Source organism: Crotalus tigris, unplaced genomic scaffold (assembly GCF_016545835.1).
Source record: "Crotalus tigris isolate CLP2741 ecotype Arizona unplaced genomic scaffold, ASM1654583v1 scf7180000018486.1709376, whole genome shotgun sequence".
Classification (NCBI taxonomy): domain Eukaryota; kingdom Metazoa; phylum Chordata; class Lepidosauria; order Squamata; family Viperidae; genus Crotalus; species Crotalus tigris.
In genome coordinates this window covers 238,449-251,711 of record NW_024097034.1, presented here as the reverse complement: position 1 = coordinate 251,711, position 13,263 = coordinate 238,449, and the positions used below count along the sequence as shown (strand labels likewise).

At 38.0% G+C, this 13,263-nt stretch overlaps 1 protein-coding gene across 2 annotated transcripts in view; it reads right to left on the bottom strand.

Moving 5' to 3' along the window:
• The window catches only part of LYST (lysosomal trafficking regulator), a 97,007-nt gene extending 89,412 nt beyond the window's left edge, over positions 1-7,595 (bottom strand). Inside the window, exons 1-2 of one of the 2 annotated variants that reach the window (XM_039352983.1) lie at positions 7,454-7,561; positions 6,919-6,964 (exon numbers count right to left, since the gene is read on the bottom strand). The gene's annotated coding sequence lies outside the window, so the exon portion shown is untranslated. Of the gene's footprint in view, positions 1-6,918; positions 6,965-7,453 lie in introns of both variants that reach the window. The other variant, XM_039352982.1, reaches the window with a different exon arrangement.
• Between the last annotated feature and the right edge of the window lie 5,668 nt (positions 7,596-13,263).

The window sequence follows — 13,263 nt, the reverse complement described above, 5'->3', positions numbered from 1 at the left end:
CAGCTAAGAAAAGAAATGGATTATTCAACAGATAAAACCAGAATTCTCAAGCGCAAAATACACAAAGTCCTGACTCTCTGTAGAAGGCTGTAATCCTGGGAAAGATGGAAGGAAAAAGAAGAAGAAAACGGTCAGCAGCAAGGTGGATGGACCAAGCTACAGTAGCCATGGATGAATCACGGGAAGACCCGAAATACCAGATTAGGGATAGATTGCATTGGAGAAAATCTATCTATGTGGTCACTGTCGACACTGACTTGGTGACATATAATCAATAGGAATAAATAGAAAGCAAAGCACAAGCCCAGTTCCAGTAAATTGCTTGGTAAATATGTCTAACCCATGGTAATTAACGACATTTGCTAATACCATTTAAAACACTCTGTCCTTCCATGAATACACCATTGTACTGGTTTTAGTGAAAGCTACAAGTGATTTTTGTTATTGTTTTGTTATTATAAAGTGATTCTTCAACTGCTTATCTTGGTTTGTTAAAGTTTTTAAATGCATTGGATAAATATCTATTTGAAAAGTTAATGTATCCTCAATCTTGTTTTGAAAGATATAATACTGAGGATACATTAGCTTTTCAAGTAGATATTTAAGAGTGCATTTCAAATACCCTTAAACAAAAAAAGTGTATTAGTCCATGAAACTACCACTACTACCGGATTAGTCAATAATTTCTCATAACAATCTCTGTTCTAAAGATAAGCGTGAAGCTTTTTCAAAGGCAAGCTTGTTTTTGTATGTCATCTCTAAATCAAACCAAATTCAGCATTGCAAAATACTCATTATTAAATTACACAACATGTCCCATATTTCACCGCTTTCCACTTTAGACTTCCAGTGAAAACAACAATTTACTTCCCCTTTCAGAATGCTTTATGAGAAGGGATTAGATAAGACACATTCCACTGCACCTGTGATCCATGACATTAAAAGCAAATTTTATTTCTGCAAAAAGTTTTGGGAATGTCCTTTAAGAGACTAAATTCAGAATAAATTGATTTTGTATACTGTAGTACTACCAGTAGAACAGCAGTCCTGAATCCAAAACAAGGCAGAACCAATAGGAACAATAACAAATAAACTACAATTCTCTATACCAAACCAGATAAGCCAAAATTATCCTGCGTTCATCTCACATTATCATACAAAAAAACAATATTGACACATAAATGGAAGGAAAAAAAACTATTTTAAGGCAGCAGATAAACTTCTTGCAGAGCCTCTGACTCAGCCTCACAACAAACAGCTCCACCCAAAGCAATTACACAGAAGAGAAGGTCAGAAAAGTTCTAGGGTGTTCTTTAATTAAGAGGACCAATCTAATAAGCCAATAATGTTAGCAAAGAATTATCTGACAAACTTTCCTGTAGGATATTACTATCAAATTTTCCCAGTAATATCTAGCTAGTATTATATATTTAACTTAAGCAGAATATCAGCCATTGTAATTACGGTATCTCACATAAAATTAGAATGGTATATCTTCCAGTATACAAATCTGAGTGAAGAGGCATTGTGTGTAGTAATTAAAATGTTGAACACAGGTTCAAGTCCAGCCTCAGCCATGGAAGCTCATGAGGTGACTTTGGATCAGGCATTTCTCTTAAAGGTTGTACTATGTATTCCACCTTGTGTTTTCAAAGGAAAGGAAGGATATGTAGCTAATCAACAAGCAAATGAATAAAAAAATCTTGATAACACAAACAACATAAAAGAAACTGGTTGAAAGCAAAAGATTTGCAAAGAATCTTTTTTCAATACTGTATTGAGAGTTCAGGAACAGACTTTCTGAAAAGGAAGTGGGCACATCCTAGAACTGTGGATTAACTGACCACAATGCCAACAAGAATTGAAACTTAACACCATAAAAACTGGCTCATCAGGCTAATATAAACAAACTGTTTCAGAAATAGATATACACTAAGATGGCTAATCTTAAACATTTGGAATATCTATTTCTGAAACATAATTGTGGAACTTGCAGTTTGTTTATATTTTAGCCTGATGAGCCAGTTTTATGGTGTTAATCTTTTGTCATTTAATACAGGGTACATTGGCATCTGGCAGGTGATACGCAACCATCCTAGAAAAGTGCTAGCGGGGGAGGGGAATGAGCTGAACCTGTGGCAGCACCGCACAAGCCTGAGCGAAAAATGGCTGGAGTTGTAGGGCTGTCAGGGCTCAGCGGAAGCATCAGGATCAGTGCCGCTGTCCAGCTGATCGGCGCTTCGGAGCTGTCAGGGCTCAATGGAAGTGCCAGGATCAGCACCAGGCTCCAGCTGGAAAGCAGCACTGATCCTGGTGCTTCTGCTGAGCCCCGAACAAGCGCCGATCAGCTGGAATGTTGCATCATCTCCAGGGTCTTGTGATTTACATTCAGATGCTTGGCAACTGATTCATATTTATGATGGTCACAGTGTCCCAGGGTCATGTGAAGTGATCAAAACCTGCTGCAATCACCCAGCAGAATAGAAACCAAACACCCCCACCCCACCCCACCTCCGCTGCCAATCCTCAACAGAAATGCTCACAACAGTGAAAACCTCGGACAGGAGGAACAGCGCCGCCGGGCAGGCAGGCAGGTGTCTTGCTCAGCTGTGGCTTGGGGGGCACTTTTTCAGTGCCATTGTAACTTTGAACAGTCACTAAGCGAACTGTTGTAAGTCGAGGACTACCTGTTACTTTATCAATTTTTTTCCTTTTGGGGGGGGTTATCAAGTTTTTGACACCTTGCTAGGCGACTGGTGGTACTCAGATGTTGCCATATCCTAAAAGTGGTACAATGGGTAAAAAGGTTGAAAAGCCCTGATTTAATACAGTACATATCCACCTGGATGCACCAAAATCTCTACCCACGTTAAACTGTCTAGACATAAAATATATCCTAAATTATACATAAAGATGTGCAATAAAGAAGGAACCATAAGTATTTCATTATGCAACAATGAAGACAGAGCATGACTACTTTTAATAAATGTCCTTATATTCCTAATTACTGCACTTCACAAAAAAATTCGGCAATTATGAAGTCTTTAGGTAGTCATATCTTTAGCAGCTAATATATCCAGCTAAGCTTATTCAGCATAAAACATTAGGATATTAACTGAATGATTATAATACAAAAGCCTCATAAAGGCAAATATATTTCTATATCAAAAAAGTTTTATTAGCCATGTATAGTATCACTTGATTACAGTCTGCGTAGCCTTACTGTAAAAGAGACTAATTGCAGCCATATTAATTGCAGGTGATCAAAGTTTAGACTGAACAGCCATTGGCAATCTGCTATGACAACATAAGTGCTTTCTTTGCGTAATATCTCATTTCAATCCCATACATCTTTATATAAAAGCTCTTGGTAACAGAGAATGAGAATGGTCTTTGCTTGATGTTCTATTTGCTTTATTCTAACAATAAATAAATAAAGTATTGCTGCCAGTTAAAGTAGTTATACTGAATCAGATAGGCCAATGATCCAACTCAATAGAAAACTATTCTAAGTGTAATTTCTTCATTCACAACTACATTACAAGCACAGATATTTAGCCTTAGGCATTTTTGCTACATTTAAAAAAACTAATTAAATCCACAATATGTAGGCATCAGCTAGCTCTAGAAGACAGAGGAAGTGTCCTGATATCATGAACATTTCAGATTATAGGTTTTATTTCCACATACATTAAAATAACAATATATTAATGCTATCATGATCACAGAGTACATAATTTAATTTGAGCTAGAAAATGATCTGGGACCATATCTGTTTTTTTAGAATTAAGTAAGTTTGAATTATTTCATTCCTTCATCTCAATATTAAATTGTGTTTTAAAATAGTTTTGCAAATAAATCTATATATAGCCTAAATAGATTATACCCTTTCGCACACTGATATTGTGAGCCAATTATCCTTTTGGAAGACTGAACTTTCTTTATATATAATTCTTTTTTGCCTTCTTAACATATGCTGATTTGTCACAGGGAATGAAACAAATGATTATTTACTTTTCATATTTTTATGTATTAAATTTACATGCTGCCCATCTCATTGTCAAGTGACTCTGGATGGTTTACAACAGGGGTGTCAAACTGCTGGCCCACAGGCCGGACGCATCACCAGAAAACCGCAGCCACCCCATTGCCAGCAATGGAGAAAAAGTTCCGATATGTCGTGCGACGCCACGTAACGTTGCAAGTTTGACATGTCTGGTTTACAATATCATGAAACAATATAAATCAATTAAAACGTTTAACCTTAAAATTAAAAGGTAACAAAAAAAACTGAACAAAAAGGGACCAGTATATAAACAGGGTGAAGATGGGATTTTCTCCTAATCTACTAGCCTCCTTTAAAGTAAGACACACACCCCCATCAGAGCTCCAAACCAATTGCAGGGCCAGGTTTTCACAAGGCCAGCAGGTGTATCTAGTTCATCTACTATCCATATGAACACAAGTCCTTGCTTACAGTAAACAATCTACAATTTTCAGTTGCACATTTATTTGGCTGGTGTTTCATTCTTTCAATATCCAGAATTACATGGAAAGGTATTTGACTAAACTTCCAGCATGTGTTGCATATCTAACAACTTTTACACCAAGGAAAAGAGATAAGGAATAATAAAGCATATATTTATTACATGATTATCAGGCATAAGAAATTTACTCTGATGCTTAGAACTGAAGCGTGGGACTGTAATTACTCTTTTGTAAGTTCATGTTTTTAATGTGTTAACATACTGTACTGCACTTCTAGCCATTGGCTTATATTCCAAATTTGAATTTACATTCCAGATCTTTCATATGTTTTTCTAGATGTGAATGTAATATAAATTCTTGAAGTTAGCTTGAAATCATCTTTGTATGTTATTCAGTTATCTTCATCCAGAATTCAATACAAACTTACTAAAAGAGAAAAATGATAAAGATAACTTTCTAATTAGTATTAAAACACATAAAACCCATAAGGCTTCTGATAGCACACATTATTTTTAAACTGTTTTATATTAATGAATAGGCTCAATTTCATCATGGCACTGAAATGTCATGTGTGAAATATAACTATAAAAAATACCCATCCAGATTTGGTTGGAATCGCTGCAAGGCCATCAAATGTAATAATTTGTTATAAAGTTAGGGTTTCTTTTTTAAAAAAAATCAGTTAAAATTATCAAATAAGAACTGCCCTGCAAACCGCATGAGATTTGGACTCTATGCAGAGAAAAAGCTTGTAGTGCTAACATGTTTTTACAAACAACACATTCAATGCAGTCTTCAGAAAAGATAATTGGTAACATGCAAAGAATTATTTTTCCTAATTGTGTTTTAATGTTAGAAATGACATGTCATGCAATCTAACAGAGATTAAGTTATCTAAATTAGTGGATAGGTTCTTCATAGAATACATAATGGCTGTAAAGATAACAAATTCAGATTGTGCTTAAGGTACCATAATAAAGAAGATAAAACTTTGGGCCGATGTATAAAATAACGGATTCTAGCATCCATCTGGCTATGTAGTTCATTGAATTCATTGCACAATTATTTCTCAATCTAATCTATCTCAAATTTATATTTATTCTACAAATAAAAAGAATCAAGCCCCCCCCAAAATAATACACAACCATCACAGCTTTTCAAAGATTAAAGTACACAGATTATCTTCAGTATTTTTAAGCAGTCAGATATCTTTGCTATAACATATAACACAAAGTAAATTTCCTAAATCTCCATTAATTTCAGAATGTATCATTCTTGTGTTATATCACAATGACCATTATATTAAAGTCATAGTAACATTACATACAAAAAACCCTCTTTGTAAAACAATTTAGGATTGCACTAAAATTCACATAAAAGAACATTCAAGCGAAGAAGAAATACAATCTATTGCTTGCTTATCCCAATTCTTCTTGGCTCAAATCAACTCTGGACATAGCATCAACCGGTTATGAGAGCTTGGCGTTTAACGCTGTGAAATAACTTCCAAACAATGAAGATTTTTCTTCTTTTGGGAACTCTGATGTGAGTAAAGCATTTTTAAACTCTTCTGTTTCCTTCCCTTTATTCCAAATTAGCCATTACTCTTAAAGCTGTAGTCATAGAACATGTTTAACCACATCAGATAATAGACACATCTAAACAAAACATTAAGCCTGATTAATGCTAACATTGGTTTGGTTATTTAGTTGATTTTTAAGACTGTCCAACTCTGAAAAGATTCTGGGCAGATTTCCATATTTGAAACACATCATTTATGCCTTACATTTTTTTTATTAATCCAATCTTACAGTTTAAAGCTCAACGCAGTGTGCAAATGCCACCCAAATGTATTATCAATACCCAAGTTATGTGTTTACATGAATTAGCACAAGTCTGTCACCTGCCAAGTCTTGGGTTTTCCACAGCATAAACAAAACACTGGGAAACAATACAATTAACCAAGGCAATTAGCAAGAATATGAGGAAATTGTCCAAGGCCTTACAGGAAAGGAGAAACCATAAGTGCATTTCATATTCAAAATATCCAGCAAGGCTTGTGTTTATCCTCTGCTATAATGAAGTCTTCACCTACACTTGGCAACAGCATTTTGCTGCTGAGTTAATGAGAACTGGTGCCCAGGATTAACAGTGCATTGTTTTCCCTCTAGACCCAACTTCAGGGCTGCTGCAGCTAATTACTATCCCTTCTTCCCTACCATTTCCTTGCAGCCAGTCTGGTGATCCCAGACAGACATGGGGGAGTTAAGCTGAGTAAAGCTGAGTATCGGCCTCCTGGCAAGAACAAGTCCTGGGTTCGTCAAAGCTGCTAATGTATCAGAGATGATGATGCAGAGGCAGCAGAGAGCCCAAGAGGAAAGGAGAGGCAGAACCTAATTCTACACCCATGAAACAGCAATCTGCACTTACAGGATGGAGGCAGGACCTCTTCAGAGACAGCAAACTCCATTTGATTCTTGGTAAAAAAACACAAAAGTTACTGTCCCAAGGGCTCCCTATCTAAATGCCCCCTCATTCCTCTACCGGGCAATAAAAATCCCTTTTAGGAAGGTGGTCGTTGGAATGATGCTAATAATTAAGAAATGCCCATCGCTTCAGAAAAGAATCGAAAAGGAAGGGGAAAGTGCCTGCAAGTTTTAAGTCTCCCCCCCCCTTCCCTCCCTTTCGCCGCCAAGCAGACCCGGCAGTGTCCTGCAAACCCATATTACGGAGGAAAGTGGGCCAACGGAAATGTTGGCAAAGCCTAGCGGGATGCAACCCTAGCCGAAGCAAGTGCGGCGTCGAGACCTGCTCTAGGGGCGCAGAGAGGCAGCTCGAGAGGCAAGGCAAGCCAGCCTGTCCGTGCCAATCAGCAGCCACGGAGAGATGCCGCTCGCTCGCTCTTTAGGCCCCAGCTCCGAGGCGGATGCGGCTCGAAACCCTTCACTTCCTTCCCGCCGCTTACCTGCTCCCGCCGCCCGCGCAAAACCGCCTTGCCCAGCCCGGCCTTCCGCCAGCCTCGTCCCTTTGACAGCGAAGCCAGCGGCGGCGGCGGACAACTACTACCGCCCATGGCAGAGCAGAATCCGGACTCCTCCACAAGCCCTCCCTTTCCCACCTCCAGTCGCCAGGGAAACCCGAGAGCCCGCCCACTCCAGCAGTTGTAACAGCAGCAGCAGCAGCAACTCCACCCGCTAGGCCACGCAGTGAGGGTTCCGCCCCCTCCCCGCCGAGACGCCCCTCCAACGTCACGTGCAGCTGAAAGGCCAATAGGAAAATAGATTTAAATCTTGACCTCATTGACTGAAAGCCCGTTTTTTACGCAGAAGCTGGAAAATCCTGCGTTCTGATGGGAGGGTGAGGGGGGGAAGAGCTTGGATTTCCCTTCTCGGTTTCTTAAATTCGTGGCTTCCGGGATCTCGATTTCGTCTGACCTCGTTTTTGGACATTGCCTTTACTATTCCAGTATTATTTCGAACTCGGAGCTCTTTCTCTCAGCTTCAATCTTATTTCTGGATGCTTTTTTTTTTCCTTATCAAAGGTTGCAAACGCGGGTCACATACTCAAGCCAAGCACGCTACAGCTTAGGATATTTTATGAACACAGCCGTTGTGGTTCAAGGTGTTATGCAAACTCGGACAATTGGTTTGAGTACATCATGGATCAGTTAATAATAGGAAAACGGATAGTGGGAACCCAGTCTGTGATACTCAAGAAGAGATCGGACAGCAATTTGTCTGAAATGGTATGGGGTTTCCTGCTTGAGCCAGGGGTTGACTGGAAGACCGCCAAGATCCTTCCCCACTCTGTTATTCTGTTATACTTAATTTACAATGCAGTATATTGTTCAAGAAGTTAGGGTAATTCGATAAAACAGGATCACAAGCTCTGTCAAAATGATGAAAACTTAAGACTTTGATGCAAACTCTGCCTCTTTGGCAGACATAACTGCAGTTACAAACGCAGTGGAGCTTGTCTTGCAATATTCTTTCATCAGTTTTCCCCTCTGCAGTAAGCAGGAGGGGCAAATGACAAATCATGCCTTGTGCTGTTATGATGCAAACTAAGTGACTTCCCTTGATGTTAAGATACAAGTAAGAAAGACTCAGATCTGTATTTTGATGCTGCAGTGCACAGTTCATCAGTTTTTATCACAATTTGTATTAGATGCCTATGTGTTGCCAATTATGAAATGTGTGGCTTATTAAAAAAATACTAGTAATTCTACAGCACTATAGTCAGGTGCAGATTTGTATCATCACCTTGTAAATCAGTGTAGCTGTATAAAGAATAACATACTGTAAAAAAGAGAGAAAGCAGAGCTGTTTAACTCATTTTTTGCATTAGTCTTCACACAAAAAGAAACTAGCCCAACCTACCAAAAACTTAACTGTAAAAGATGGACTAGAAATAAAAATTAAAATAAGCAAGAAAACGGTAAGAGAACACCTATCTGACCTGATGGATTACATCCCAGAGTTCTGAAGGAGCTAGCACGTGTTATCTCAGAACCGCTGTACCATGTCTTTCAAAAATCCTGGAGCATTGTGGAACTACCAGCGGATTGGAAAAGAGTTGATGTGGTTCCCATCTTCAAAAATGAAAGAAACAGACCCAGGAAACTACAGACCAATCAGCCTAACATCAATATCTGGGAAAAATAATAAAAAGCAGATTTGTGAACATCTAGAAACAAAATCATAACTAGTAGCCAGCATGGGTTTGTTAAAAACAGATCATGCCAAACTAATTTTATTTCATTCTTTGACAAAATGACTAAATTAGTAGACCAGCGAAATACTGTGGACATAGTATACTTAGACTTCAGCAAGGCATTCGACAAAGTAGACCACAATCTACTTGGTAAACTAGAAAAATGTGGGATAGACAGCATCACCACCAGATGGATTTGTAACTGGATGACAAACCATACTCAACAAGTACTCCTTAATGGTACTACATCTGCATGGAGGTAAGTAAGCAATCGGGTACCACAACGTTCCGTCTTTGGCCCAGAACTGTTCAATATCTTCATAAATGACTTAAATGAGGGAATAGAAGGGGAACTCATCAAATTTGCAGTTGATATTAAACTGGCAGGAATACCCAACACAAGCTCAATATCCAAAAAGATCTTGACAGACTTGAATAATTGGTTCTATCCAACAACATAAAATTTAATGTGGAGAAAAGCAAGGTTTCACACCTAGGCAGGTCAAACCAAGGGTACAATTACAGATTAGACGAAACCTGGTTCAAAAACAGTAACTGTGAGAGAGACCTTGGAGTCCTAGTGACCAATCACTTAAACATGAGTCAGTAGTGGGTGGTGGCAGCCAAAAAGCTAATATAATCCTTGGTTGTATAAACAGAGACATAGGATCAAGATCATGTGATCTATTAGTACCACTTTATTAATCCTTAGTAAGACCACACCTGGAATACTGCATCCTGTTTTGGTCACCACATTACAAAAAAGATATTGAGACTTTGGAAAAAGTGCAAAGAAAAGCAAATAAGATGATTAAGGCCCTGGAGACAAAAACATGAAGAATGGTTGCAGAAATTGGGTATGGCCAGTCTAGAGAAAAGAAGGACTAAGGGTGACATGATAGTTGTATTCCAGTATTTGAGCTACTGTCACAAAGAAGAGGGGGGGGGTCAATGTATTTTCCAAAGCACCAGAAGCCAAGACAAGAAACAATGGATGGAAACTAATCTAGAAAAGAAGCAACTTGGAATTAAGGAGAAACTTTCTAACACTGAGGAAAATTAACCAGTGGAACAGCTTGCCTTCAGAAGTTGTAGATGCTTCATCACTGGAGGTTTTTAAAACAAAATTGGACAACCACCTATCTGAAATGGTATAGGTTTCCAGCTTGATTAGGAGGTTGGACTAGAAGACCTCCAAGGTCCCTTCCAGCTCTATTCTGATTGATTGAAAGTCTAAACACTACAAAAATCCTTCACAGGATTTAGCTACTTTCTAAACTGACCAAGACAATCTTATGAAGATTAAACAGTGTGAACTAGTTAAATTCTACTGTAATAAGTGAGAAGTTTTGCCTTTAACTTCAAGTAAACTACAAACATCTCTATACACAGAATTGTTGCAGATAAGACACATATAACTCTGGGCAGATGTACTTCATTTTATGAACTTGCAATTAAGAGGATTGAAGTTCTGTTCTGAATTACAATACTGATAGGCTTAACAATTGGAACATGCCGATGTCAGTTTTCTTAATAGTCCAATATAAACATAAGCTTAAACATTGAAAGTCCTCTCTAAATAGTTGAGTAATAATAAGTATACTTATTTTAGGTTGCAGTCTAGAGCTTAAATCCTAAGCATAATTACCAGGAAATAAGTTCTTTGGAAGTCAATGGAACATTTCATTAGTAAATGTGCACATAATTGTGCTATAAATCTAGTCATTTATAAGTATTCATTCTTGATGAGTATGTGCAAAATACAATTTTCCAAAATACTTTCATATTACCCCATCTAAAAGGTTACATTTGTATCTATATGCATTTAGTAAACATTCTGGCCATCAGCACTCTTCAAATAATATGCTTCATTTTCAGGACAAACTCTAAATTTATCTAAATATAAAATATAATAACTGTGCAGTATAATTGCATACAGTACTAATTTACTGAGAAGGCCCACTTTTTAAGTTTTCACTAAGTGTATTTAGAATTGTATCTATCTTTTCTGCCCCTTTAAATTACTTTTTTTCCTTCGTACACATTAACCATGGATAAAACATATAATACATAGGAGGTTCAGCTCAGTATATAACAAAACAGCCCTAATACCTGTATAAGCACAATTTAAATACTCCTCACCATATAACAAGTGAGCGACTAGCTATTCAGTGTGCAAATTAGTCTATTTACTAATTTGTAGAATCACATATGTGGGCAAAACTTTATTTTCATTTTCGAAACAATTTTGTTTTGTACAACATGGAACAAATGTGCACTGAATTAGGAGGCATACTGATGGATGAGGCTAAAATGTCCTATCTTTTAAAATTATCATTAGTTGCAGAGAATTTAAAAAAAGATTATAGTATTATACCTGTCTCTTTTTATTTTGTAAAACTGTATATAACTGTAACTTAACCTGACTGTATGAAGTTTATATGAAAAATAGAACCATAAGCTAATTGTATGGGCTGATGGTCTAGAACAGCAGTCCCCAACCTTTGCAGCTTGGCGGCCTGGCTAGGGAGGGAGAGGGGAACTGGGCTGCACGAGCTACAGGCCGACGTGCATGCATGTGTGTGCCAGCCCGTCGCTTGTGCAAGTGGAGCTGCGTGTGCACAGCCGTGCTGGCCCACCTCCCACACAACCCCATTCCAAATAGGCCACAGCCTGCTAATGGGCTGCCTCCCAGGGATTGGGGACCCCTGGTCTAGAATATGAGACTCGAAAGTGCATTCAGTGAGTTCAGGCTGTTTTGCTGCCTTTTCTCTCTTGTATTTCCCCCACTGCAGCTAGTTTTGGAGTTTCCATCATAGGGTAATAAGAGAAAAAGATAGATTTCCTTTTTCTGTTCCCACTAAGTTCATCCAATTTTACCAACCCCGGTATTGCTGTCACATGAGAGATCAGCCATTTCTATTGCTCTTTTTCCCGTATTCTTGTCTTTTGCTGCTTTTCTTAGAATGTGTATTTTCCACATTTGCAAGAACAAACCATTTACCTTGCCTATCTTATATGACTGAGCAAGGTTACCCATCTTCTTTAGATAATCTGTGACGTTATTCCACTGCAATGATAAGCAATCTTGTTTACCTTTAAGTGGGAATAATCCATGACTTTTACACAAATGTTACCTCTGAAACACAGGTCTTTATGACTCAGCAGTTTCAGCCAAAATTCAGAAACATTCATTTTAAGGTTTATATTTCTTTCACATCTCATCCAACAAAATCTGAATTAACGGAAGTGAACCAAAAGCATAGATTTTATAGAGTAATAGAATTGTATGTCTTACTACGATTTATAAACTATTATATCAATAGTCTTGATACTTTGATCTTTGCGTAGATAAATATACACACTTAATTTTTCTATCCCTTGGACTTGCTGTCTCATCTCTCTCCATTTTATGTTTCCATATTTGTGGTACTTATTTTTGAGATTAGTAGTCATCGTATCTGGATCTCAGGCATTGCCTTCCATACTCAGAGTATCCTCACATACATTGGATAAGTAATTCCCTGTCTCCATTTTAAAATAGAATAGAACTGGAAGGGGCCATGGAGGTCTTCTAGTCCAGCCTGGACTAGAGCAGAACCTATACCATTTCAGACAAGTGGCTGTCTAGTCTCTTAAAAATCTCCAGTGATGGAGCGCCTATGATTTCTGGAGGCAAGCTGTTCCACTGGTTAATTGTCCTCACTGTTAGGAAGTTTCTCCTTAATTCCAGGTTGCTTCTCTCTTTGATCGGTTTCTAACCATTGTTTCTTCTCCTGCCTTCTGGTGCTTTGGAGAATAATTTGACCCCCTCTTCTTTGTGGCAGCCTCTCAAATACTGGAATACTGCTATCATATCACCCCTACTTCTTCTTTTTTTTAGACTAGCTAAACCCAAGTTCTGCAACCGTTCTTCATGTGTTTTAGTCTCCAGGCCTTTGATCATCTTAGCTGCTCTTCTATGAATTTTTTCCAAAGTCTCAACATCTTTTTTGTAGTATAGCGACCAAAACTCGTTGCAGTATTCCAGGTGTGGTCTTACTAGGGTTTTATAAAGCAATA